Source organism: Pseudonaja textilis, chromosome Z, assembly GCF_049901715.1.
Source record: "Pseudonaja textilis isolate UNSWEBS1 chromosome Z, rPseTex1.2, whole genome shotgun sequence".
In the NCBI taxonomy this organism is placed as follows: domain Eukaryota; kingdom Metazoa; phylum Chordata; class Lepidosauria; order Squamata; family Elapidae; genus Pseudonaja; species Pseudonaja textilis.
The window spans coordinates 55,214,225-55,241,329 of NC_142008.1; the positions used below are offsets into that span (position 1 = coordinate 55,214,225).

General features: G+C 43.9%; 1 protein-coding gene and 1 long non-coding RNA gene across 3 annotated transcripts in view; one reads left to right on the forward strand and one right to left on the reverse strand.

Annotated features, from left to right (window-relative positions):
* Positions 1-27,105, forward strand: part of TMEM108 (transmembrane protein 108) — a 322,453-nt gene that overhangs the window by 14,220 nt on the left and 281,128 nt on the right. The window lies entirely within an intron of this gene.
* On the reverse strand, positions 1,034-12,165 carry LOC148124016 (uncharacterized). The gene is made up of 2 exons (XR_015740443.1): positions 12,112-12,165; positions 1,034-1,151 (listed from the first exon to the last, which is right to left on the reverse strand). It is a non-coding gene; the product is annotated as an uncharacterized LOC148124016 (long non-coding RNA).

Sequence of the window (27,105 nt, forward strand, 5' to 3'; positions counted from 1 at the left end):
TACAGTCATCTCCTGTAAGGACTTTAGTTCCCTCTCCCATCATCCCCGTATTCGAGCCTTTCTGAAAGGGGCCACAAACTTACGTCCTCCATCCCTTCACCGGTATCCAACCTGGGACCTCAACAAGGTCCTCTCTTCCCTCACAAAGCCACCCTTCGAACCCTTAAGAGAGGTTTCTCTTCAGTTCCTCTCCTACAAAGTAGTTTATCTGGTAGCAATCACTTCAGCCCATAGGATATCAGAGATCGCTGCTCTGTCCGTTAGGAAAAACCTTTGCGTCTTCCATCCTGACCAGGTGGTCCTCCGGCTTGATCCTTCCTTCTTGCCCAAGATTAATTCGGTCTTCCACAGGGCTCAAGAACTTATCCTCCCCAATTTTTGCCCCAGGCCAACTCATGAAAGGGAGAGACTATGGCACACTCTGGACGTCAGACGTGCCTTGCGGATTTACATTAAAAACACTGAGATCTTCCGCAAGTCCATTTATATCCTTCCAACCAAAGTCACAGTGGCTCAAGGTCCGTCCAACCACCATAGGCCGTTGGATAAGGGTGGCCATTGCCAAAGCATACCAGGCTCAGGCCATCCAGATACCCAAGGGCATCATGGCTCACTCCACTAGGAGTGCGGCAACCTCAGCCGCCTGGGCTACCCAGGCTCCAATAATCGACATTTGCCGGGCAGCGACGTGGGCCTCCCCGTCTCCCTTCATTAGGCATTACAGAATTGACAAGTATGCCTCAGCTGAGGCTTCTTTCGGTAGAAGGGTTCTTCAGAGAGTTCTCAAGGAACCCAAGGGAACTACAGACCAGACGGTGCCCCTCCCGTAGGACAGGCCCAGCTTTGGTATGTCCCACTCTCTGGATGATCCGAGCAGCTCTAAGGAGAATGGGCGTTGGTTCTTACCTGATATGCCATTTCTCTTTGAGCTGCGAGGATCATCCAGCCCCTCCCTTATGTTTCACCGTCAGGTGGGGTCTTGCTTCGGCCAATGAACCTTTAAGTTTAGTAAGATGAGAGCACGAAATTCTAATTCCTCTCGTCTTCGCATAAACTGGGGAACGCTGTTATGGAGTCACGTGATGGAAGGAGGAGCGTTCCTCAAGAATTAAGCTCAGCCTACAACAGCAGAGACTGAAGCACCACCCACTCTCTGGATGATCCTCGCAGCTCGAAGAGAAATGGTGTATCAGGTAAGAACCAATGCCCAATCTATGCCTTCGTAGTGTCCCATAGGTTCTGAACTGGCGTTTGTTGTTTTCTATTTTCTCTTAAGAAGATCTCTAATTCCTTTTTCATCATTTTGGCATATTCTTTTTCTTTCAGGATTCCTTGGTTTAAAACCCATCTCTTACTTTTTTGTCCTTTCCAACTTATTTTAATAGGGTTGTGATCTGCCCATGTGTTCGTCGCAATTTCTGCTTCCTTTATATTTTGTTCTAATTCCACATTAATCCATATCATATCTATTTTTGACCATGATTTTTTAATATATTTTTTTATTTTTAACAACAAACAAAAACAAATACAAACATAAAACAACAAAATCAAGCCATTTTTCAATTATACATTGTGTCAGTTGGTATATAATTCTTGTGCACAATATGTGTAGTCTTTTCCTCTTAAATTTAAATTTACATTCATATTACATTAATCAACTTTCCATATTACACCATTATTACACCATCATTAGACTTTAGTTTCAAATCCACATTATGCTTTAGAGAAAATCTCAGTTCTTACTAATTTTAATTCATATTAAAAGTAATGCTATAATAATTAATTATAACATCATTACTGTTGAATTATACTTAATTTTCCACTTTTCTATCTAACCATTGCCAAAATAAATCCCATATCTTAAAATATTCTTTTTCTTCTTGCTCTCTAATTGCTAATGTTTATTTACTCATTTCTGCACATTCTACTATTTTCTTAATTACCTCCTCCTCTATTGGAATTTTCTCATTTTTTCCAATTTTGAGCAAATACAATTCTAGCTGCAGTTAAAACTTTAATAATCAAGTATGTCAATTTTCTATTATAACCTTCAGATAAAATTCCCAATAAAAATATCTCTGGTTTCAAATCTATATGCTGTTTTGTCATTTTTTCCAGCCATGTGTGTATTTTAGTCCAGCATCTTTTAACTTCCACATACACCATCACATATGGTAATATGATCCAGGTAACTGATGACATTTCCAACACTTCACTGATTTATCCTTGGACATTCTTGCTATTCTTGCTGGTGGTAGATGCCACTTGTAAAACATCTTATACAAATTCTCTTTATATGCTATTGACATTGTTGTTTTATAGTTTCTAGTCCATAGGTTCTGCCATTTATTTATCTTTATTTATTTATTTATTTTTATTTGTTAATTGCTTACAAGATAATAGGTATAAGTAAAAACATAGTTATGAATACATGGATACATATAAGAAAAATAAAAAAATATAAAAGAAACAATAGGACAGGGACGGTAAGCAAGTTGGTATGCTTATGCACGCCCCCCTACAGATCTCTTAGGAAAGGGGTGTGGTCAATAGTAGATAATCTAAGGTTAAAGTTTTGGGGGTTTGGGGAAAAAAACACAGAGTCAGGTAGAGTATTCAAGACATTGACCACTCTGTTGCTGAAGTCGCATTTCCTGCAATCAAGTTTGGTGCGATTAACCTTGAGTTTGTATCTGTTGTTTGCTCTAGTGTTGTTATGGTCGAAGCTGAAGTATTCATTGACAGGTAGGACATTGCAATGTATAATTTTATATACTATACTTAGATCGGACTGTGGGAGGCGTAGGTCTAGGTTTTCTAGGTCTAGAGTTTTGAGTCTGGTGGCATAAGGTATTCTGCAATGAGTAGAGGAGTGGAGAACTCTTCTTGTGAAATATTTCTGGACTTTCTCAACTGTGTTAATATCAGATACATGATATGGGTTCCAGACTGATGAGCTGTATTTGAGTATTGGTCTAGCAAATGTTTTGTATGGTCTAGTTAGTAGTGTAATATTACCAGAGAAAAAGCTACATAAGATTAGGTTAACAACTCTTAATGCCTTTTTGGCTATGTAGTTACTGTTACCCTAACCCTAACCCTAACTCTAGCACTTAGGTCATTTGAGATGAGTACTCCAAGATCCTTGACAGAGTTTGGATCCTCAACAAGGTCTTGACTATTCAGCCTGTATTTTATTTTCTGATATATTTTTTTTTGCCAATATGTAAGACAGCATTTGTTTGTTGAGATTTGAAGTTGCCATTTGTTTGACCATTCTGATACATAGTCAAGGTCTATTTGTCTAGATCTATCCCATATCCAAAATTGCCCCATGCAATCATTGTTTCTTTAACTTGTTCTTCTTCTAGTTTCACTCCTAGTAAATAACCATATAATTTTTTTAATCATCCTCTCATCAGTACCTGTTAAGATTTTGTCTAGTTCCGTAAGTTCACTATAAAACCCTTATAAATTCTTACTGTCTTTAACATATCTAGAATGTATTTGCACATATGAATACAACTCATCTTTATCTCTTGCTCATCTAATTCTTGCTTTGTTTTTAGTTCACCCTTTTCATTTAAGATTTCACTATATGTGTTCCATTTTAAAAAGAATTGGATACACGAATGCCTCTATAGTTGATAACCAGACTGGTATTTTCATATAATGTTGCTTTCTTATTCTCATGTTGTCTATAATTTGCCTCTTAGGCAGAAATCCATTTTGATCAGAGTGTATAAAGTGGTTAAGGTATCTTTTAAGTCTTTCTGCCATTATTGAGGCAAATATTTTATAGTCTGCATTCAGCAGGGATATAGGTCTATAGTTTTTTATTTGTTGTAAGTCAGTGTCCCCTTTTGGTACCTTCTGTCCCCTTCTGTCCATGAATTAGGAATTTTGGTTTTTGACAAAACATCATTCATTATTTCAAGCATTGTAATGCTTAAGGATACCAGCAAAGTCTTATAGAATTCTACCGGTAGCCCATCTAGGCCCGAAGCTTTTCCAGTATTTTGTCTATTTATCGCCTCTTGTCAGTTCCATCATTGTTATTTTCCCTTCTAGCATTCTCTTAATGTCCTCAGGTATTTGGGGTAGCTCTGCTTTTTGCAAATATTGTATTCTTCAATATTCTCTTGATCATATAATTTCTCTTAGTACTTCTGTACTATCTCTTTTTTTTTCTTCATTTCCATTACAAACTATTCCATGCTCATCCGTTAATTGTATTATCTTTTTCATTTCTGTCTCCTTTTTCAGTTTATATGCCAGCCATCTGCCTGGTTTGTTTGCGTTTTCGAAGAAGTTTTGTTTAGCTCTCCTGGTTTTTGATGCTAGTTCCTCTTTTTTCCATCAACCCCATTTTATGTTTAACTATTTCCATTTGACTTTTAATATTCTTCTTTTGTGAATATTTTTGTAGTTGTTTCTCGAGTTTCTTGTAGTCTTCCTTTAATATTTATTGCGTTTGTCTTTTTTTAATGTTCCTTCTTCTCATGTATTTTATGATCAGACCTCTGGCATAGGCCTTCATGGTATCCCATAGATTTTGTAATGAAGTTTCCTCCCTTTTTTTTTCTTTAAAGAAAAAAAACAGTTCTTTTTCCATATTTTGCATAAATTCTTTTTCTTTCAATATTGAATTATTCAAAGTCCATCTTGATCTTTTCCTTTGTCCCTGCCACTTGACCCATATTGGGTTATGGTCTGCCCAAGTACTTGTTTCTATGTTTACTTCTTGTATGTTAGAGATTAATTCCATTGATATCTAAGTCATATCTCTTCTTGACCATGATAAAGGTCTGTTGGAGTAGAATGTATATTGTCTATTCTTAGCTTTCATTTCTCTCCAAATATCTCAAATGCTTAATTTCTCTACCATCTTGAAGAAGGGTTTTGGGAGTATCTTTCTATTTTGTTTATTAACTTTCTGTGTTTTATAGTCCAATTTCGTATCCACTATTGCATTAAAATCTCCCAAGATGCATAAATCATCATAGTCCAGTTCTATTATTTTCTTATGCGCATAAGATTCGCAACTGGCTGGCAAATGGTACTCAACGAATAGTCCTTAGTGGGTCTAAGTCTACATGAAGGGAAGTAAGCAGTGGGGTGCCACAGGGTTCTGTCTTAGGCCCAGTACTCTTCAATATCTTCATTAACGACTTAGATGAGGGAATAGAAGGGGAACTTACCAAATTTGCAGATGATACTAAGCTGGCAGGAATAGCTAACATCCAAGAAGATAGGCTCAAGATCCAGATGGATCTTGACAGACTAGAACATTGGGCCATATCTAACAAAATGAAATTCAATGTAGAGAAAAGTAAAGTCCTACACTTAGGCAAGAAAAACCAAAAGTACGCATATAGACTGGGTGAAACCAGGCTCAATAGCAGTAACTGTGAGAGGGCTCTTGGAGTCTTAGTGGACAACCAGCTAAATATGAGCCAGCAGTGTGCAGCAGCAGCCAAAAAAGCTAATGCAATCCTAAGTTGTATTAACAGAGGGATACAGTCAAGTTCAAGGGAAGTACTAATAGCACTCTATAAAGCCTTAGACCACACCTAGAGTACTGCATCTAGTTTTGTTCACCGCATTATAAAAAAGATGTTGAGACTCTGGAAAAAGTACAGAGAAGAGCAACCAGGATGATTAGGGGACTGGAGGCTAAAACATACAATGAACGGTTGCAGGAACTGGGGTTGGTTAGTCTAGTAAAGAGAAGGACCAGGGGAGACATGATAGCGGTCTTCCAATATTTGAAGGGCTGCCGCAGAGAGGAAGGGGTCAAGCTATTTCCTAAAGCTCCTGTAGGCCATAGAAGGAATAATGGGTGGAAACTGAACAAGGAGAGATTTAACCTGGAAACAAGGAAAAACTTTTTGACAGTGAGAACAGTCAAGTAATGGAACAGCTTGCCCTTGGAAGTTGTGGGAGCACCATCAGTTGAGACTTTCAAGAAGAGATTGGGCTGCCATTTGTCAGAAATGGTTTAGGGTCTCCCGCTTGGGCAGGGGGTTGGACTAGATGACCTACAAGGTCCCTTTCAACTCTGATTATGTGTATCTATTATGCAATTTTTTAACAGAATTCTTTTTGCTTTTCATTTGAAGCATAAATTGCTACTAGAAGCATCTTTAGATTACTATCAATTATTTCCACCATCAATATTCTTCCTTCTTTGTTTCCTTGCACCAGTGAAGTGTATAGATTCCCAATTCTAGGATATTTCAGTACTTGGACATGTTGTTTTTTAATATGAACTTCTTGTAAGCAGATTATATCTAGTTTTAATTTTTCTAATTTGACAAACATTTTTTCCCTTTGATGGCTGAATTCAATCCATTTATATTTATTGTAATCAATTTCTTTTCTTCCATTGTTTATACTTTATGTAGGGTTTATTGCTCTCATTGTTCTTTGCTCTCTTACTTCTTTTAGTTCCACCCTTCCATCTACCGCTCCCTCTTCTCGTGTCTTTTCATCTCTTTTTTCTTTGTCACTTACTTCAACCATTTCCTCTTGAAGTTTAACTATTTCCTCTTCTCCTTAGAGCTGCTCGGAGCATCCAGAAGTGGGTGGTGCTTCAGTCTCTGCATTCATAGGCTGTGCTTGATTTTGAGGAATGCTCCTCCTCCATAACGTTCCCCAGTTTTTGCTCAGCCTCGTGCGAGACAGGCAGTGCATAGACTAGCTCCTTGGCCGATTCAGGATTTGTTGTCTTCAATTGCAATTTCTTCTGATTTCAGGTTCGATTTGTTTTCTCTCTCATTTAGCCCTGCGCAAGTAGTCTGTTTGTTTGCCATTCACCCTAGGGAAGCACTTTTTGCGCCCCCATGGGTGGCAACCCATTAGTGCCTTTGCACTACCCCACTTCCCAAAACCTTACCCTGCCTTCTTTGTCTGCTGCTTTGCCTTCCTTTTGCAATTTGCAGTTTATTTTCAGTTTGGATTGCTTCGTTTTTAGTTTATTCCCCCCTGAGAACGTTGTTTCAGCAGGGAAGGGCTAATCCCCCCCTTCCCTGCCTCTCTCTCTTCAATTAAGAGCCTTAGCTAGCTCTTGGAGGAGAAATCCGCACTGAGCTATCTGTGGAGCCCTCACATAGTTGCAGCCACCATTTTGAAAGCCTCCTTGTGGCCGCCGCCATTTTGTTTGCAGTTTTCCTTGCTGTGTGTGCTCTCTGCTCCACATTACAGGACCCCTAGGCGTTTTTCTGAGCGATTTCATCTCTGCTCTTGCATTTGCAATTGAGGTTCTGACTATTAATTCTGGTTTAAATTGTTGGCTTCACCACAGCTCACTGTTAGCTGCGAAGTTGCAGCAGCAACCCCCGCCCAGTGTTGCCTGGGAAGGAAGGTTGCTAAAGGCTCTAGTTTTCTTCTCTGCCTTTCTGGGCCTCAGGCGTTCTCCTTTCAGCTGATTGGATTCATTGTTTTTTGGCTAATTGGTTACAAATATAATAATAAAATTAAATTAATTAATTAAAATAAATTAATTAATTAATTAAAATAAATTAAAATATGAACGGGGGTGAAATATTATCAGGGCTCCCAGTCTTGCTACAGATTGGCCCCTGGGTGTGCCAATCACCTTCAATCCAACTCATACCACATTCTGTAGTACTAGTATTCTCACAGAAATGGCAGAGGGTAATACTTCAAGAGGACCTTCTCTGAAGGCTAAATCTAAGACCCATCACTTGCACAGACAGGCTAAGGAGACCTCCAGAGCCTCCCAGAGGGATGCCCTGAGGCGCCATAGGGCCCTGGAGAAGGAGATTAGCAGATGCTCCAAAGAGGCCCCTGCTACAGTCCTCCCCCCTCCACTCCCTCTACATCTCCTCCCCCCCCCCCCAGTTTTTTCCTCACCATCCAGGCGCAGCTGGCCCTCTCAGGGTCATCAGGTGCAGATTACTGGAACTCCGGCTAGAAGGGCTCCTGAAACCACTTTCACGCCTACTGCTGCTGGCCTACGCCAAGAAGAATTGCTCATAGAGGAAGTCCCAGAGAAATTACAATCCTGGATGGAGCTGGCTATCCGCCAAGGCATTGCGGCTGGACTCCAGCCAATGGCCAGACCTGGGCACTACATAGCAGCCTCGGATCACGAGTCTCAATCCATAAGATCCATTCCCAGATCGGAACTGCTCCATGGACAGGTATCCCTGCAGGGGGAGGTTCTCCCTACAGTAAGGGAGGAGGAGGAGGAGGAGGAGGAGGAGGAGGAGGAGGAGGAAGGGGACCTAGATCTAATCAGGGAGGAAGAGGAGTTTGACTTGGGGTCTTTGCAATACAGCGAACCCCTCTCTGAGGTAGACCCATTAGAAGGGGAGATGTCCGAGGACGAGGGTCTCACCCCCGACCAACCCGCCTTTGTGGAGCTATTCAAGCCATAATTATTCAAGTCCCTCCTTTTCAAGGCCAAGAATATTTCGGGCCTAAACACTCAGTCACCATCTGATCCCACTCCTCTTGCTCCAGAAGGTCCAGAGGACTCCATTTTTAAGCAGCCCATAGTGGAGGCCAAAATCATCCCAACTCCTCCCATTTTCTCTGACCTGATGGTTAAACAGTTGGTCTCTACAGCGGCGCCCCCTGCCCTGTTGGCCCATGATAAAAAAAATTTCAATCTGGATCCAGAATTTTCCAAATTATTGGGTACCCCTGAGGTTGATGAGCCCATCGTGGGTCTAGCCTCTTCCTCCACCCTTTTACCAGGCCCCCTTCTCCCCTAGATTTCAAAGGCCCCCTCCCTTTGGGCCGGGTCAACCCCCAGACAGGGCCGATTCATCTGACAGAAACAGAAGGGGCAGCAGCTACAAGACGCCCTTTCGGGGATAGGCCATACGACTCCATTCCCATTGGCGGGTGTCTTAAAGCCTTTGCCAACCAGTGGGACTCCTCTACTTCCGACGCCTGGGTCAGGGACACCATCAGGTTCGGCCTGGCCCTCGAGTTCCAGTCCGCTCCCTCCCCGATTTCTTTATGCCATGTCCTCTCTCCAAAGACCACACTAAGTGTAACCTCATGGATTCAGCTATCCAACACCTAATTGACATAGAGGCCATCCAACCGGTCCCTCAGGCACAATGAGGGTGGGGTTTCTACTCCCATTTGTTCGTAGTCCCAAAGCTCTCAGGGGGATGGAGAGCGATACTGGACTTAAAGCGGCTTAACCACTATCCGGTATATCGCAAGTTCAAAATGCACACACTGAAATCTATCCTATTGGGAACTAGACAAGGAGACTGGTTATCATCCATAGACCTCACAGAGGCATATCTACACATCGCCATCCGGCCTTCCCATCACAAATTTCTTCGCTTTTGCTATAATAACTACCACTTCCAATACGTGGCTCTTCCATTTGGTTTAGCCTCCGCCCCTAGAACCTTTACCAAGGTTCTAGCTGCACTGGCGGCCCACCTCAGGACCCTCCCAGTGCGTCTTCACTGTTACCTGGATGACATCCTCATCCTATCCTACTCTAAATATCAAGCTCTGAGGGACACCCAGGTTACCCTAGCCGCTCTCCAGGAGCATGGGTTTCTTATCACTTGGAAGAAGAGCCAATTATCCCCTTCCACCAGAATAACCCATCTGGGGACAGTGATTGACACCCTGAAAGGGAAGGTGTTCCTATCTTCGGATAGGCTTCTCAGTATCTAGAAATTGGGTTAGAACCGTCAGACGCCTCAGGAGGGTTCCCCTTCTGGAATTATCTCAATTACTGGGAAAAATGATTTCATGTATTTCCATTATTCCCTGGGCCCGTCTACACACCAGATCCCTCCAGTGGTTCCTACTTCCATACCAGAGATCCGGCACAAGCAACACAAAAGTCAAAAAGGTCAGGGTTCCACCAAAGGTCCTCACGTCCCTCCTTTGGTGGAGCAAAGCGTCCATTAACAAGGGCTGCCCCCTCAAGGAGCCCCAAAGACTCACCATCACCACAGATGCCAGTCTGTTCGGATGGAGCGCTCATGTTCAGTCCATCACATCACAGAGAAGATGGTCAGCAACAGAGCGATTATGCAACATAAACTGGCTGGAACTTCATGCTGTGCACCTGGCCCTTCGCAGCTTCATCCCTCAGGTATGCAGCCACCACATCCTCATTCTCACGGACAATGTGACGGCCAAAGCACACATCAACAAGTAAGGGGGCACACAATCATTACGTTTGATGAGGGAGGCCAAGCGCCTCTGCCGTTGGGCGGAGTCCAACCTCCTTTCCATCAGGGCAGAGCACATCTCGGGACTATCAAACATCCAAGCAGATTGGCTGAGCAGGGCTACCCTAGACCAGTTGGAGTGGCGCCTCCACCCATCACTGTTCAAGGAGGCGGCATCCATCTTCAGGCAACTGGTAGTGGACCTGTTCGCCCCCAATGCCCAGCTCCCAAGATTCTTTTCAAGGTTCCCATCCCAAGGGGTGGATAATTGCAATGCCTTACGTTGCCCTTGGCCCACGGGACTACTATATGCATTCCCCCAGCGCTGATGCCCAGGGTCATCCAAAAGGTTCTTCACGAGAAAGCGGAACTGCTCCTCGTAGCACCTTATTGGTCCAGACGTCCTTGTTTTGCAGACCTCCACAGTCTCTCAGTGGCCCCACCCTGGAGGATCCCATCAGACAGGATCTCTCTGTCTCAAGGACCATTTCTCCACCCGGACCCCCAATGGCTCCAACTAACCATCTGGAGGTTGAGCGGGACCGCCTGAAGAGGGAAAACCTATCTAGCAGGGCCATTGACACTATACTAGCAGCCAGACGACCCTCAACTATAAGAATCTACAACGCCACATGGTCCATTTTTTTGTAGATGGTGTGACAAGCTCCAAATTGACCCCGTTTCCCCTTCCATTGCTCAAATTTTAGACTTCCTGCAGGAGGGACTCAGTAAAGGGCTGTCCCCCAATACATTAAAACAACAGGTAGCAACCTTATCAACCATCATCTCCTGTGAAGGAGCTGATTTCCTTTCTCATCACCCCCGTATTCAGGCTTTTCTTAGAGGGGATACCAATTTACACCCTCCAACTCTACACCGGTACCCAACCTGGGACCTTAACAGAGTCCTTCTCTCACTCACAAAACCCCCTTTTGAGCCATTAAGGGAAGCATCTCTACAGTTTCTAACATACAAGCTAGTCTTCCTTGTAGCGATCACATCAGCCCATAGGATATCGGAGATTGCAGCCCTATCCATTAGAAAGGACCTCTGTGTATTTCACACTGATCAAGTGGTTCCTCTTGCCTGATCCTACCTTTTTACCCAAAGTCAATTCAGTTTTCCACAGAGCTCAGGAACTTATCCTTCCAAATTTTTGCCCCAAGCCATCTCAGGAAAGGGAAAGGCAATGGCACACACTGGATGTCAGGTGCGCCCTGCGCGTTTACATCAAGCACACAGAGTCCTTCCGAAAGTCAGAAGCCTTATTTCTTTCCTTTCAACCCAAGACACAGGGGCACAAGGTATCACTGTCTACCATAGGCCATTGGATAAGGGCGGCAATAGCCAGGTCATACCAGTCGCAGGCCTTGCAGGTACCCAGAGGTATCACTGCTCACTCTACCAGGAGTGCGGCAACTTCGGCAGCCTGGGCCACCCAGGCACCAATAGATGAAATCTGCCGGGTGGCAACGTGGGCCTCCCCGTCACCTTTTATCAGGCACTACAAGATCGATGTGTTTGCCTCAGCTGAGGCTTCCTTTGGTAGAAGGGTTCTACAGAAGGTTTTTAGAGAACCCGAGGTGGCTACAGACCAGATGATGCCCCTCCCGTGGGACAGGCCCAGCTTTGGTATGTCCCACTTCTGGATGCTCCAAGCAGCTCTAAGGAGAATGGGCGTTGGTACTTACCTGACATGCGATTTCTCTTTGAGCTGCAAGGAGCATCCAGCCCCACCCAAATTTCACCATCTGTTGGGTTCTTGTTTTGGCCAATGAACCATTAGTTAGTTAGAATGAGAGCACAAATTTTTTCCTCTTGTCTTCGCAAAACTGGGGAACGCTATGTAGGAGACACGTGAAAGGAGGAGGAGCGTTCCTCAAAATCAAGCTCAGCCTATGAATGCAGAGACTGAAGCACCACCCACTTCTGGATGCTCCTCGCAGCTCGAAGAGAAATGGCGTGTCAGGTAAGTACCAACACCCAGTCTCATATTCTCTCCTTTTCCTCTGAAATATTTGCCATTAAATGCTTCTCTATTGAGTCCAATCTATGTCTTTGCTCTTGCCAAGTAAATATTAAGCCTTCTGGAATCAACCATCTATAATTCACTCCCTTCTTAATTAAAATTTTCATCAAGAATTGATAGTATCTTCTCAAATCTCTCACTTTTCTCGGTACTTGTTTTAGGAATGCAATCTCTTTTCCTTTATATTTCAGTGGGTCATCCCTTGCACTCTGTAATATTTGTGTTTTAATTGCTTTCATAATGAATCTTACATGGACTTCTCTAGGCAATTTGTTTCTCATAGCTATCTTGTATATACTCAGAACACTTCATCTATTCCATCAATCATTTTTTCTTTGGATATCTTCAAGACTCCTGCCAGCACTTCTATCATTATTTCTGCAAGATTTTCTCCTTTTTCTTCCTCTATATTTTGAAATCTGAGATAAAAATCTGCTCTCTCCATCTCCCAGGCCAGCATTTCTCTTCCCCTTTCCTGTTCAACCACTGTCAGCCTGTCATCAATTTCTCCATTTTTTTTTAATCTGTCTGGTCTCCTTTTTCTTCTATTTTTGGAAATCTCTCTTCATTCTTCATCATCATTTGTTGTATGTTCTCTAGTTTCTCATCTGTTTTCTCTGTTCTCTCTTCTATTCTTTCCATTTGTTTCCCTTGTATTATTCTTGTATTGCTTGCATTATCATTTGTAGTGTAACCTCCTTTTCCTTCTCCCTCTCTTTTTCTTTCACTTTCCCTTTCTCCTGCTGTAACATAGTGCGAATTGACTGCTGAGCAGTTGGGCTTAAAGAGGAGGGTGTCTTCATCTTTGAATAGTTATAATCCCAGTCAAAAATTTCAACGTACAACACCAAAAACAATTTTCTTCAGGTTCTTCTTTGCCCTAATCCAATTATCAAAGAGGAGGGGGAAAAAGAAAAAGTTGCAAAAAAAAATAAAAAAAATAAAATTCAAAAAGGGGGAACAATTAAAAAAAACAGGAGAACAGAGAGTCAATAAAAAATGAAAAGAAGCTGGGATGTAAAAACATGAAGATAAAGGAAAAAAAGAAGAAAATATAAAAACACCACATTTATAAATAATATATATATAAAAAGGAAGGAAAAATAGTAAGATAAATGCACTAGTAGTTTAAAAGAGAAAAAGAGAAAACCAAAAACTTTGAAAAGAGGGGAAAAGGGTTATATTCCAACAGTGAAGCTAAAGACAGGCTAATAACTTGAATAAGCCTAAAAAAGTAGGCTAAGACTGGCCAACCATTAGCAGAAAAAAATTTAGTTGTAATTTAAGAATGAGTCACAAAGTAAATTACCATCACCAAATACTGTCCAAGGTATAATATCAAAATTTCAACAAGGTTATATTTCAACAAAATATAATCCAGGGCCACAGCAATCTTGTTTCTTTCAACTTCAGTTTCCAGCTGTTAGATTGTTTTACAAGAGAAGCACCTGCATAAATATTTATTCAGTGCTCTATTCTCTATCTTATGACTTAGAAAAGCATTTTCAACAATTTATCTTCAACTCCTTCAAAAAAAAAAAAAATGTAAGGCCTCTAGGTGGCAGTGTTGCTTAAGTTACTTAGCTGTCAATACTTGGTTAGACTGTAACAAGCTGAAGGAAGAAGTTTTAAAAAGCTTCTAAACAAAAAATTCCCCTTTATGGAGAAAAAAGAAAACCAACAAGAAAAAGAAATACAAAGTCTCTCTTTAAAGTTAGTGCTAAAAATTGTAATAATTGTTGTAAAGTCCAGTCCAGTTAAAGATTAAGTCCTTGTTAAAAATCAATAAAATAGCTTTAATTACTTTGACCGACAGGCTCAATTTCACTGCTTGTTTCCTCTTCTGTCTTCTATTTTCTAGTATCTTTCCACCCTTAGGGTGCTCTCTCTTTTTATCAGTAAAATAAAGGTTTCACCCAAAACCAACACTTTTCTTCTTCTTCTCTTCTGTTCTAGAGCTGTCCCAACCTTTCAACAGCTTCAATGGCCACTTCCTTTCGCAGCCAGATTAGACAGCTTTATCTGGATCAACCAAGGACTTTGTGGTGTCCCTGGGATCAGCAGACTATGCTTTCCTTGGCCACCATCTCTATGGGGTGGTTTGGGTCCTGGTGGAGCTTCCACCTGCGGTGGTATTGATGCCCGTCCCGGAGCCCCGGAATCACTCGGCATATGGTCACAACATCAACCCCACCCTTCTCAACCATGATTTTTGTGGTGCTGAATAGAAAGTAATTTATTTTTTATCTGGGTTCATTTCCCTCCATATATCTTTTAATCCCAATTCACTTAATCCCAATTCACTTAAAACACCTTCGACAATGTTTTCCTTTTTTTTTTTTTTGTCTATGCTATTGCTCACATGATCTTTTTTCAGGTTCACTACTGTGTTAAAATTGCCTACCAGACATATATTTTCATACTCCATCTCTGCCAGTTTCCTATCGAGCTTACGATAAAATCCCTTCTGTTTTTCATTCAGTGCATATATAACTATAAGTAACACTTTCTTATAATGTATTATTATTTCAAGCATTAGAATTCTGCCCTCCTTGTCTGCGTAAACAATTTAGACTGTAGCAGCTTTCTAACATATACCACTATCCCTCATTTTTTTTTGTTGAGCCAAGGTTAAATATAAATTTCCCAATTTTGTTGATTCCAAAATTTTACCATCATGTTTTTGTATATATGTTTCCTGAAGGCATATGATATTCTCATCCACGCTGCTCTGAGAGTCCAGGATGGGTTAGACTTCTCCCTGTTATGTCATAGAGCTGAATCTGTTGTATATAAAAAGCTAGCCTCTAGTCAGATCCCCAGCTTTGACACAGCTCCTAGTCAATTGAGCTAAGTATCTTGGAAGCAAAGTTTGAGATCGTAGCTAGACATATCTGAAAGCAGGAAGAGGTTTGATTTTTATTTAAAAACCTTTGGCACAGCTCTTTGGGGCTTCGATTGAGCTGTGCCAGCTAGAGAGCGGGGATCCGCTCTCCAGCAGCTTCAGAGACTCAGTGCTGCCTTCGGGAAGCTGCAGACAGGGGAAGAGCTCATAAACCTCCCACACAGTCCTCCCAGGCATTTCTGTGCTGCAACGAGCCACAGCAATAGCCTTTCGGCACCTCTCGGCTGTTTCTTCGAGGCAGCCATTCGCTCCTGGGTTTCTCCATTCGCTCATGGCTCTTGTGGCCTATAGAGTGACAGGGGCTTTCTAGGTGTTTTCTGGAGGGCCTCTCCATGTGCTGGTGGCCATTTTGTTAGTTCAGCCATAATGCATGAGATGGCGGCCATTTTTAATTGGCCAGAATCATCAGATTGTCGTTCCTTCTGATTTTTTTGTGGCCTTTTTGGGGAGTTTAACCCAGTTTGATCAGAAGACACATATTGAGGGGTGCTTCCAGGACCTCTTGTGTTCTTGTTGGATCATGGATTCCTCCAAGCAAGCTGAAGACTTGGTCTTAGAGGAACAGTGTCCTCAGGCCCAGAAGAAAAGAAGGAAGGGGCAGTGTGGTCAGTCAGCTCAAAAGGAAGTAGTGGCCAAAATTAGAGCTAAGGCAATCACTCCAAAGAAAGTATCCCAGGCTGAATTAAAGGCTGAAAAAAGGAGGCACGCTGCTCTTGAGTGGCAGTTTGCAAAAACCCTGGACCAGATGAGAGGATGCTTGCAGCAGGCTTCCCTTCCAGGGGAGGCACAGGTTGGCCAGAGTGTGGAATCCAGGGAAGGAGGGGCCCATTCTACTTCCTTCTCTTATACCCAAGTCTGGTCTCCTATGGGGCAGAGGAGGAAGGGGGTCCCCAAGACCTTAGCAGATCTGGGTCCTATTTTCAACAGACTACTATGGTTCCACCCAACCAGTCCTCTCAGGGTAGTCATAGACATAGGCCCGAAGCTCTCTTCACCCCTACTGCTGCTGGCATGTGCCCTGCTGAAGCCCCCTCAGGCAGTGGGTCCTCTGATATTTCATTAGTAGTTTCTACAGCCATTCAACGAGGTTTAGCAGAGGGTTTCCAACAGTTCCTTCATCCTTTTGGGGGGGGCCAGGATTGGTTTCCCCCATCCCTCTCTAGGGGCTCCTCTCAGACATAGGGAAAACCCCAGACTTTAGGAGGTTAGTAGGCCTCTACTCAATCTGACTGGGGAGACTATGAGGATATCCTTCAGAGCACAGTCCTTTGTCAGGGTCAGAGGAAGAAGAGGGCAAGATCAGAGACTCCTATATGTCAGAGGCAGAAAGTTTTCTCCAGGATCAGCTTCCCTCGATGGTGGTCTTTAAGGCCACCCTATTTAAACCCCTCTTTTAAGAGGCATTGGTTGCTGCCCAATTGACCTTGGAGGAGGTGGCTCCTGAACCCCAGATAGATTCTTCTGCCCAAGGGGATTCTCTTTTTTCTAAACCTGTGGTCCACACAGTGGTCCTCCCCTCTCCTCTGTTGTTTCTGGACCTTGTCAAAGAGCAATGTGCCTCTCCTGCTGCTGGGCTTAGACTATCATCTCACAATAGGTGTTTCTATAATGTGGGGCCTGCTTTGGTCTCTGCCCTGGTAGTGACCTTGGTGGATGCTCCAATAGTGGCCTCCTTCTCCTCCTCTGGCACCCCCACCAAACCAGAGGATGTGCTCAAGGCCGAAGACAAAAGATCAGAGTGCTCAAGGCTGAAGACAAACGCTCAAATGCAACCATCAGGCCTCACCTTGAGCTGTTTGAGCCTTGACAGCAGCGTCGTTTTTTTTACTAGAGCCTCACTCGGCTGGCTGCATCAATTACAGGAGTGCCTTCTTCCATCTGATTTTAGATCTCACCAAGATCTGAACAAAATCATCGCAGTGGCTGAATTTATGGCGGATGCCACTCTGAATTCAGCCAAGTTTGCCTCTAGAGCCATGGACTCCTCAGTCACAGCGAGACGATTACTTTGGCTCAAGAACTGACAGTCCGACTCACGCCATAAGTGGAAGCAGGCTTCAGCTCCTTGTTTGGGTGAGAAGCTCTTTGGTGAGGCCCTGGACCCATACCTTGTAGAGACCAGGTATAAGAGGCCTCTCTTTGACGGGAAAGAGGGCTGACTATCACCCAGCTCCTTACTTCCGTCCTTCATCTTTTCATGCTGAGCTCTCATTTCTCACGTAATCAGAGGGCGTTCCTCAATGACAGGAACAGCATCCTGAGGTGACTGGCAGACAGGAGCACCAATATAAGAATAAATGGCCCTTTTGAGGAGGAGGGGGCTGTGCCTTCTGATGCTCCAAGTAAACACCTGTTCTCCCCTCCCATCGGAGGTCATCTGGCCTTCTATGCCACCAGATGGGAGGAGTCTACATCAGATGCCTGGGTCCTCAGGACAATCAGATCGGGTCTGCAGCTGGAATTCCTCTCACCTCCCCCAGAACATTTTGTGACCTGCCCTGTTTCACGGGATAGTGCCAAATGGGTCCTTCAAATGGGCCATTCAACATCTTATTGAGATTCAGGCCATTCAACCTGTTCCTGTGAACCAACAAAGGCTGGGGGTTTATTCCAGGCTTTTTGTGGTTCCAAAGGCATCGGGGTGGGGTGGGGGTGGCGTGCCATTCTCAACCTGAAGTTTTTGAACAAGTTCATTCCATGCAGGCATTTTAAAATGCAGAGTTTGCATTCCATCCTAGAGAGCATTCAGGAGGGCGACCTCCTCTCTTCCATAGACCTTACAGAGGCTTATCTCCATATTCCTATCTTGTGTCATCACCACCAGTTTCTTTGTTTTTCTTATCAGGCATTTCCAGTACCAGGTCCTTCCTTTTGGGCTGTCAACGGGTCCCAGAGTTTTCACCAAAGTGCTAGCGGCATTGGTTGCCTTTTGGGCAGTTCCTGTCAGACTTCAGTGTTACCTGGACGACATCTTGATCCAGTCTACATCGTGCCAATCTGTCTACGAGACCTATGTTTGACAATGCAGCTTCTGCAAGACCATGGCTTTTCTATCAACATGAAGAAAAGCCACCTCAATCACATGACCAGGCTTCTCCATTTGGGCGCGGTCATCGACATGTCTATTTGAGAGGTTTTCCTCTCCCCAGATCGAGGGGATAGTCTGAACGAGATGATTTTCCAAATCCACAACAGCACACAGTTCCCTTGGCTCATCTTTCCAGTCTGCTAGGAGAAATGATCTCCTGCATCAGTATCGTCCCGTGGGCAAGGCTTCACTCTCAAGCTCTCCAATGGTTCCTGCTCCCTTTTCAATGAGCAGGAAGCAGCCACTTTTCTTCCAGGATACAGATCCCTCCACAGATTCTACATTCGTTTCATTGGTGGCAGTCTCCTGCACTTTGGAGGGGACATCCGTTCAAGGAGCCGGACAGATTGCTGCTCACCATGGATGCCAGCCTCCAGGGCTGGGGGGGGCATTCTGGAAGGCAAGATGGTCCAGGGGTATTGGTCACAGACAGAAGGGTCTTGTCTGATAAGCTGGCGATCTTCCTGGCCCTCAAACATTTCCGTAACAAGGTGACAGGGGGTCACATGCTGGTGATGATGGACAATGTGGCCACAAAGGCACACATCAACCGGCAAGGGAGAACAAAGTCCAGGGCCTTGATGAGGGAATCTGAACGCCTACAGCACTGGGCAAAGAGACTCTTTTTGTCCATCAGGGAGGACCACATTTCTGGGGTTGACAACTCTCAGGCTGACTGGTTGAGTCAGAGTGCAGTTAACCATTCAAAGTGGAGCCTCCACCCTTCTCTGTTGAGGGAACTGTCCATCAGGTTCGGCACTCCTTCTGTAGACCTGTTTGCATCTCCCCTGAATGCCCAGGTGAGCAGATACTTCACCAGATTACCTTCTCAGGGAGCGGAGGGAATTAATGTGCTTCAGAGGAGATGGTCCCCAGGTCTTCTCTATGCCTTCCCCCCTCTTCTGATCATCCCGGTGGTCATTTGGAAGATGTTGGAGGAGAAAGCGGAGCTGATTCTCCTGGTACCTCATTGGCCCAGGAGACCCTGGTTTGCAGATCTGGTGAACTTATCAGTTGCTCACCCTTGGAGAATCCCAGACCACCCTTGGAGAATCCCAGACCTTCACCAGGGGCCCCTGCTACATACGGAGCCACAATGGTTCCAGCTAACTGTGTGGCGCTTGAGTGGCAATACCTGAGAGATTTGAACATTCCTGATCAAGTCATTCACACCATTCAGGCCTCACGTAAACCTTCCATGATATGCATTCATGTTGCCACATGGAAGATTTTATGCAATTGGTGCCAGAAGGTTGACCGTGTTACTATTCCCTCAGGATGGGTTGGATAAGGGTTTTCACCTAATACTCTCTGCCACCAGGTGGTGGTCCCATTGACCGTTATCCACTGGGATAATTTTTCTTCTCTGTCCCATCATCCTTCTGTGTGTAGGTTCCTGAAAAGAGGCCGCTAATCTCTGCCCACCAGTGGTCCACAGATACTCCACATAGGAACTTCCCAAGGTGTTGCAGGCTTTAATAGATCTCCATTTGAACCTCTTTGGTCGGTGTCACTTCAGTTCCTAACCTTTAAGGTGGTTTTTCTAGTTGCCATTACTTCTGCTAGGAGGGTGTGTGAGCTTGCGGCCCTCTCAGTCTGGCAGGATATCTGTGCCTTCTATGACAACAGGGTGGTCCTTCATTTGGACTCAACCTTTGTCTCTAAAGTTAATACCTGGTTTCATAGGACCCAACAAATTGTGCTACCAGATTTTTGCCTAATCCTAGTCACAATCTAGAACATAAATGGCACAAACTAGTTGTTAAGAGGGCTTTACATATTTACATCAAAAGTACGTCCATATTTCGGAAAACCAAGGCTTTATTTGTGTCTTTCTCCCACAATTCCCTACTACCTTAAGCAGGTGGATCAGGTCATGTATTGCCAAAGCCTACCACACCTTGTCCCTTCCAGTGCCTACTAGACTTATGGCACACTCCACTAGGAGTGCTGCTACTTCGGCCGCTTGGGCTACTCAGACTTTGCTGGAGATCTGTAGAGCGACTACCTGGGCATCTCCGTCACCCTTCATTAGACATTGCCAGATTGATTCCTTTGCTTTGGCGGATGCGGCTTTTGGATGAAGGGTACTGCAGAGGGTGTTCCCTCAGATGGAATAAACAGACTGGACATGGGCCCTCCCGTGGACATGTTGGCTTTGGTATGTCCCATCCTGGACTCACAGTGCAGTGTGGATGAGAATGGGCATTGGTAAAATTACCTGAAAACACCCTTTCTGTCTATGCTATAAGAGAGTCTGGCCCCACCCTGGTTATGTCCAGTGCTGGCAGGTGCAGGGTTATTTTTGACGTGTTTGTTCCTTTGCATCCTTAGACACTCAGAGTCTGTCAAATATCTTTGCCAATGCTGGGGATCTTTTTATATACGGCAGACTCAGCTCTATGATGTAATAGGGAGGAGTCTAACCCATCCTGGACTGTTTCCTTTTTGCTGGTGAATTTAATCCATTGACATTTATGGAGGTTAGCTTGATTTTTTCTTCCATCCTATTTTTTACTTGTTGACATCTATTTGCTCTTACTTCTCCCGGTTGTCTTGTTCTTACACCCACTCTTTCCTGTTGTTCAATTTCCTCTTGTTCTCTTTCTTCTTGTTCTGTTTCTCTTTCCTCTGACTGTTGTTCTTCCTGGCTTCTCTTCTTAATTTTTTTTTTTTACTCCCTTGATCTTCCTCTGATGCTACATACAAGTCAAACAATTCCCATGCTTTCTCTATACTGTCTATTTTGAATTTCTTATCCTGCCATGATATCAACATCCCTTCTGGGATGAATCACCTGAATAGGATGTTACGTTTGTTCAATTGTGATGCCAGGAACCGCTAGTTCTTTCTTTGTTCTCTTATTCTCCTTAGGATTTGCTTTAATGTCATGATTTCTTTTCCCTTAAAGACCAATGGCTTGTCTCTCATTATTCTGTATATTTCATGTCTTGTAAGTTTCTTCGAAAATCTTACGTGGGCCTCTCATGGCAACTTGAAGCGTCTCGCATAATTGGTGTGTATTCTATACACCTCATCGATTTCTCTCTGGATCTCTTGTCCACTTCTTTGCAGCATTTCTGCCATAAGTCTCACATTATTTTTGGTAAGTCTTCACTTCTTATCTTCTGTCACATTTTGAAACCTAAGGAAAAGATTAGCTCTCTCCATCTCCAGATGGGCAATTGCCTCTTCTAGTTTTCTGTTTTCCACCATCAGTTTCTGCTCGATGTATCTTTGTTTTCACCACCTTTATTTTTTGTTCGGTCTTATCTATCGCCTGCTGGATTTTATCATCTAATTTCTATATTTCTCCCTTCATCTCTCCCATCTCACTTTTAAAATCTTCATGGTTCCGTGATATTGTTTCTTGGCTTTTCATCATTGTTACTTGTATCATCATAAGTGTTGATTGTATTGTCTGCATATTTAAGGCAGGGTTCATTTCTTCAGAGCTCAGCATACCCTCGATTGAAAGTTGTCCTGATGGCAATGCTGTTATCAATGCTGAATTAGACGTCGTTTCCCCCTGATCATTGTAACAGTTGTAGTAGTTGACATTTTGAAGTTTCTAAAGAAATCTTTTAATACTATCATCATTTATATCAATCAATCTCTAAAGAGTGCCAATTTATATCAAGTATCTCAATCTAAATAACATATATCAGTCTATGTTTTGTTATCTATTTGGCACTACAGTTCTAATATAAACTAATTAAAACTATATATGAAGTATCTACTGTGTTTCTCAGAAAATAAGGCCGGGCCTTATTTTCTTTTGACCTCCCCAAAAATGGCTAGGCCGTCTTTTGGGGGATGACTTAATTTTCCCACCATGCACCTGGAGAACCCCGGGCAGCCATGTCTCGCCACCAGCTGCTCCTAATGGCCAATCATGGCAGAGCACAGAGAGCTCCCTACCCCCACCAAGTGCCTTTGCTGCAGACCCAGGTATGGTGCTGGCTGTGCAGAGATGGAGAGGCTAACATTAGAAACTAAAGACAGAAAATTATGAAGTCTGGACAAAATGTACCAATGGTTAGACTCAAAGAAAGGAAGTTGGAACAAAATAAAAACAAATTGTGACGCTTTATAAGACTGAAGGTGGAAGATTTTTAAGCTAAAGACAATGTAATATAGTGGATATAATGACTATGTAAAAAGAATGTGCAAGGAAACTATGTTGCAAATTGGAAAATACATATGTAAATAGCACCAACTATTAGGAATATAAGTCACCTAACAGCTATTTGGGTTGGAAATATATAAGCCAGGCTAGACATTTTAACACTATGTCTTTAAGAGAATACTAAATCTGTAATTGGGTGTGGTTTCTCAAACGGCCATAAAATGGAGCCAGAAACCTGGGTTGTTTAGTCTCAGGAAGTCTCAGTCTCTCTGTTGTTTCTGTTGGAGAGTTTTGCCGTTCCTCCTAAATGACTGCTACTGATATTTGATGTAAGTCTGTTACTGAACTGTTTTTTGATACTGGACTTTGATATTGAAAGGATTATCCCTGAAATGAACACTGACTGATTTACTTGTGAATGACTTGGACTGTGTGTGGACTTTGCTTAAACATTTATTGAAAGTAAAAACCTACATTTATTGTACAGTGTATCGGTGTGCTATTTGTGTATTATTCAAACACTACTCTCACTTCATCTCGCTGTATGCGCTCATTCTCCTAATGGGGAATTACCTCAACACTGGTTATGGGCCCAGGCCATACCAGGCTCAGATAACTGAGAGTTAGTGTGAATACACAGTACTGTATACAGACAGCTGTTTACTGTTTAATTGTAGGTTACTATCCTGGTAAAGATGGCACAAGACACTCCCAACAAGTCTATTACTGATAACCCGGTTGAATGGAACAAACTATATTTCCTGGTCTATGAAGTGCAGTCTACTTCTGCGTAGAGAAGTTTAATGGAATATAGTTCAAGACCTCCCGGATGTAAATGCTTGGATCCAGATAATGAGGATGATGCCAAGTAGCTTGCTGACTTTAAACAGAACAACGAATGAGCTCTTTGTATAATTTGACTAACACTGAATGACCAGCAGCTAGTCCATATTCCTAGAGAAGAGTCTGCTGCTAGGTGTTGGGAGAATTTGAAGAGAATTTATGTTTGTGACAGTGTAGGTTACACATACATCTTACACATAAACTGTTTAGAGCACATCTTCTGAAAGGTGGAGATATGTTAGCTCATTTGAATTTCATGAAAAGAACTTTTCAAGAGCTACATTAAAAGGAACTGATATTTTCAGAGCTGCATCAACTTTACATCATTCTTTCCTCATTGAATGAAAGTTATGATGATTACGTATCTTCACTGGAAGTCCTGCCCAGAGATAAACTGACATTGACTGACATAACTGGGAGATTGTTAGAAGAAGCAAGAAGACGGCTGGATAGGGACCAAATGAGGAAGGAACAACCACAAGAAGATGATTTGTCTTCAACTGCCTATACTGTTAGGAAATGTTTTTCTTGTGGGGCTAGGGGACATATAGCTAGATCTGTAAAAAGGGAAAACAACAGAATACTGGTAATCACCAGAAAGCTAAAAAGAATGTTAGTTTAGCTATGTCTAGCAATTCAACTATAAACCATGATTTGTGGGTTGTTGATAGTGGAGCATCGCAATGCATTACTAAAGATAGAAAAAGGTTGGCAAAGATGTCCACGAGTAAACAACATGTATCATTGGCAAATGGATGGAAGATTAAAGCATCAGGTCAAGGAACTGCATATTGTTCTTGTATAAACAAACATTTAACTATGTTATACGTACCTAAACTGAAATTTAATTTGCTATCAGTAAGGGCTTTAGTTAATCTCAGTTATGTAGTAACCTTTAGGGGAGATAACTGTATAATAGAGAAAGAGGGTAAAAGTGTTACTGCTACATTAGAAAATGATTTATATGTGATACATGATGGCCAGTTGAAGATGGCTAACTCATTTTATAACAATGTTAAGCCACATGATTAATGTATTATTAATGTATTATTGCATAGACGTCTAGGGCACATTAATTTCAATATGCTCAAACAAACTGTTGAATTGCCAGAGGGAGTAAAATTGAAACCCTGTAGCAAGTATTTAAACTGTAATGCTTGTAGCCAAGAGAAAAGTAAGGTTACTCCAGCAAACAGACTAAATGGGTTTAGGACCAAAGAACCTTTAGAGCAGGCTTGTCCAACCCGCAAGGCCACACGGGCGCATGCGGCCCAGGTAAGCCTCGTAATGCGGCCCAGTGCCCACCCCAACCTTCGTGCCAGAGCCAGCGAGGTGGAGGAGAGGCAGGGCGAGGCCGGGCGAGGCAAGCGCCAGGCCAAGCAGCAAGAGAAAAGGCGGGCGCCGTCAGAGCGCCACCTCCTGCTGTTGCTGCCGCCCCGTCCCCGCTTCTTCCCCTGCCACCGCTGCTGCTTCTGCCCCCACTGCTGCTGCCAGCTTCTGCCCCTGCCACGCTGCTGCTTCTGCCCCGCCGCCGCTGCCCCGCGGCGGGGCAGAAGCAGCGGCGGCAGGGGTGGCGGCAAGAAGCAGCAGCGGGAGGCAGAAGTGGCAGCGGGGGCGGTGGAAGAAGCGGTGCGGCGTGCAGGGGGCGACGGGGCAGAAACGGCAGCAGGGGCAGAAGTGGCGGCAGGGGAAGAAGCAGCGGCGGGGGCAGAAGCGGCAGAAGCAGCTGCGGTGGCGGGGAAGAAGCGCGGCGGCGGCGGGGGCAGAAGCGGCGGCGGGGCGGGCAGAAGCGGCGGCGGGGTGGCGGCGGCGGGGCAGAAGCAGCGGGGGGGGAAGAAGCGGCGGTGGGGGCAGAAGCAGCAGAAGCAGCCGTGGTGGCGGGGGTAGAAGCGGCGGCAGGGGCAGAAGTGGCGGCAGTGGCGGGGAAGAAGCGGCGGCGGGGGTGGCAGTGGCGGGGGGGGCAGAAGCGGGAGGCGGGGCAGAAGCAGCAGAAGCAGCCGTGGTGGCGGGGGCAGAAGCGGCGGCAGGGGCAGAAGCAGCTGCGGGGCAGCGGCGGCGGGGCAGAAGCAGCAGCCGGGCGGGGAAGGCTTCTGCCCCGCGCCGCTGCTGCTGCTTCTGCCTTCCAGTCCTGCCTCATCCAGCCGGGCCATTTGCAGGAGAGGTAGGCGCGAGGCGGGCGAGCTTCTCTCCTCCCCCCGCAAAATTTGGCCGGAAAATAAACCGTGATAAAAAAACTGATAAAAAAACCTTTTTAAAAATAAATAATTTTTAATAAATAATTAATAATAAATAATAAAAACATCCCAGTAACTTCATTTCCAAATAAATTTAATATGTTAACTATGTTTTCTATGGTTTTTGGATGATCAGGTATCGTTACTGTTATTTTATTTTATGTGCGGCCCAAACCAAATTTTCATCTTCTAATGTGGCCCAGGGAAGGTGAAAGGTTGGACACCCCTGCTTTAGAGGTTGTTTTTGCTGACATAATTGGTCCTAAGAAACCAAGTTTAGCAGGTACCTGCTATATTTTGAGTATTATGGACCATTACTCATGATACGATTTCTGCTATCTCATGAAAAACAAAACAGAAACGTTCCAACATTTCTTTAACTGGCTAAGGTTTGCAGAGAGAAAAAGGAAAAGTAAAGTAATTACATTAGTTACTGATAATGGGACTGAGTTTGTTAACAAGAGATTCCAAACTATGGTGAAATTGAGCTGTTCAGAGCATCCAGAAGTGGGAGATGCTTCAGTCTTTTCTGGAAAGGCTGGGCTTAAAACTCCGGGATGCTCCTCCTCCACGAGACACCTCCCCAACGTCCCCCAGTTTTAGCTCAGCCTTCATGGTAAGAGGTTGTGCACTCCCTGACTGGAACAGTTTTCTGATTCAACTAGTCAAAATTCATGTTTGCTCTTGGGTTAATTCGGCTTGTAAATTTTTCCTCAATTAATTTGGCGATTTCAAGGCTTGTGGCTCTATTAGGTCATCCCCCTGATCAGTTTGAGAGCAGTTCTTTGTGGCTGGCAGAGCCTGCCACTCCGCAAGCAGCCTGAGATGGCCGCTTCAGGTAATTAGCTTATCTAATCCCCCGATCATCTTATCTCTGTGATCTTGGCGGAGCGCTCGCAGCCGCGGCTCACTTTTCCTTGCCGTTTCGACTGACAGGATCATTTATCTGACAATTTAGAGAGTCAGCAGCAGCAGCTCTTTAAACTGCTCAGGCAATTAACATTGGAGATTCTGCCTTCCCACCATTTTCAACAGCTGGCTTCAAGTTCATGCCTAAATATCACAGGTGCCATTCCCCGCTGGTTTCCCTTCTTGGGGACCGGGGCAAGTACCTTCCCACTCCACTTCGCTGGCATTATTTCTCTTTTATCTTGCTGGCATTGGATAAGCTGGCTAGTCCTTAAACAGGAATTTTTTTCCTTTTGCAATTGCTTTTGGATCATTACATTGGAGTGAAGCCACAAGTGCCATTCCAAACAGCGGGACGTTTTTGACAGGAAAGGATCCATCCAGGCCCTGTATAGCTGGTTTCCCTCGTTGGGGACCAGGGATCCAGAATATTTCTTGCTTGGAGCACTTGGGGGTTTCCCTTGTTGGGGACCCTTAGATACCATTTCCCATATACACAGTTTTATATGTAGATATAGGCACGTATATGTGTATGTGTGTGTGTGTGTGTGTGTGTGTGTGTGTGTGTGTACGTGTGTGTGTATATAGATATAGATATATATATAGAGACTTACACTCCTGGAGAAGTGTTCTACTTTCAACCACAGGGGTAGGCATCACCCCTGAGTACAAATAATAACAACAACAACAACAACAACAACAACAACAATTAAAGGTAGAGGCACGAGAATCAGTCCTTCACAATGGAAGGTGACAACGTCTTCTGCTCCAAGACAAATAAGTC